Here is a 2,450-nt window from a genome sequence, read left to right as displayed (position 1 = left end):
GCTTTTATTTATTATTTTTCTTTTCTTTATAAGTTGAGGTTAAAGAATTGAACGACCACATGGCCAAATGACATTGAGGAAACATATAAGTGATACTGCTTAAAAATGCCAACTAAAATATGAATTGATTCGTAAAGTTTCAAATTCTTCTATATATGTTGTGTCGATATACATTTTTGTATCCTTGAATAATTTTAGTGTAGTCTTAACTCTATTACTCAAATCCTTATAACTTCGTATTTAGATTGGATTGGATTAATAGCTGCTACTATTTTGGTGTATAAATATCTTAGCTCCATCTAAATCTCAGGTTGATGAACTTCAGAAGAGCTTCACACCTCATAAGTCTTCACCTCAAATACCTGCAAAGAGAATCACTTCAAGAAAGTTGTCTCTATACAAAGTTGATAGTAAAATATCGTTAAATAATTTGATAAATTTAATTAAATTATTATTTTACAATTTTCAATTATGTAAAGACAACTCTACCTGAACTTTCACCCAAAAAATAATGAAAATTATAGTTGTCAATGAATGAAGAAATTGAAACAATTCAACTGTCCAAGTGGGAAATGGCTACGTCCCGGTTGTCAATGACTGCGGTGCACACATGACACATGGTTGGTTGTTTATCTAACTATCTTTTAAGGTCCCATCCAAAGTCCAGCCAGTCGTACACGCGGAGTAAGCTTGGATATATATCATTGTCAACTTTGTCAAATTCAATTTGGTCCCACTTAGTTACATGGCGTGTTTCTCAAAACTTCTACCGGAACTACCAACAACTACCAAGTTTGTATTTAGTTTAATTGAGAAGTGGTATTCGTTCAAGCAAATAATGATTTGTTCGGGGTTTGTTTGGGTAGAAAATGGAAACAATAATAAATTAATAATTATAATCATTGTTCAATAATGTGGATTGTTTTATTAAATTAAATAAATATAGAAATTACGAGAATACATCAAATAAGCATATCTCAAGTAATACTCAGACTTCATTCTGTGGCGCAACGACAGCTAACATATTTTAGGTATACTCAGAATATGTGTTACGAGAAAAAAAATGGATAATGAACACCTAAAATGCGTTTAAACGCTGATTAAGGTCTCAGTATCTGAGGTACACTCAAAAATATAAAATAGCTCACAGTATTCGAGATATGGTTAGAGATATATATGAGACAAAATAGCTGAAATATGTATATTATGGTGTAGGTATTTCTGTACCTTAGATATTTTAAAAAAAAATTCTATATATATTCTCTCATTTTCAACCGTACCCTCACAATTCACAATTTATTCTTTTCTCTCTTTTCTTTTTATTTATCCTTCAGCTTTGTTCTCATGAAGAATAATCAATTTTTATATTGTAATTTATCTTAATGAGATAGTAAAAAACTGTGATGAAAGAGTGATTTTTGAATATAATTCAATTGTGATATTGCACATTAACTGTGTTGATACCCTACATGCACTAAAGACGGTCATACTGAGCAACATAGAAAAATAGGTAGCAAGTAAGTTGGGCGAGTTTCACATAGATTTCTGTACGCACTTTCAAGCGGTAGATTTACCAATAGGTTATTCTGCATTGAAAGGGATCAACATGTGAGAGTAATGTTCGACGTACATGCAAAGCTAATGCCACAACTTGTGATGGAGTGGTATGATGTGGTTCGTAACAGTTGTTGGTGGTGGGCCGTTTTCTTCGAGTCCTCAAGTAGTCTTGTTAGATATAAGACCGATCCACTTCGCCCAGTCTCATGATAGTATCGAAAAAGACGACAGCGAGGACGATTCAAATTATGTTACCGAATCCAGGTCGTCGAACGAGACTTCTTTCTGTGATAAGTATGTGCTGGAGATTCTCACTGGCGACGGTGTTCTATTTCTCCTGCTTCTCCCTTTGCACATTTCTCAATTGTCAGAAGTTTCAAGTTATTATCACACTTTGAAAATAAAATATTATATTCTATACAACATTAATATTCATTGCTAATATCCACAAGGAAAAGTCTAGGGGTCAGCAATTTTTGTGTTTTGTAGCCAGCACTTAACCATCAAAAGAAAAGTGAGTGATCTCTCACCATTGAATGTAATCTCCCACCATTAAAAATACTATTGATGGCCAATTGATGGTTACAAAACATAAAAGTTGCTGGCCCCTAGCACTCCTCTATTCACAATATTAAATAAAAAAAAATATGAAATATGATTTAAAAAATAAATCATTCATGTTGCACTATTCTAATCTAACTAATAATATTTTAGATGACTTCAATCCAGACGATAAATTTTAACAAAAAAATATAATCTAACAAATATTTTATTTAAATAATATATTGATGAGTATTTTGGTGGAAAAATAAATTTCTCCCAAAACACACAAATCTAACCGGCAAGTGTACCGGGTCGCATCAAGTAATAAAAACTCACGGGAGTGAGGTCGA

The sequence above is a fragment of the Arachis ipaensis genome, chromosome B06, assembly GCF_000816755.2.
Source record: "Arachis ipaensis cultivar K30076 chromosome B06, Araip1.1, whole genome shotgun sequence".
Classification (NCBI taxonomy): Eukaryota; Viridiplantae; Streptophyta; class Magnoliopsida; order Fabales; family Fabaceae; genus Arachis; species Arachis ipaensis.
Note: the sequence above shows the minus strand (reverse complement) of the source record.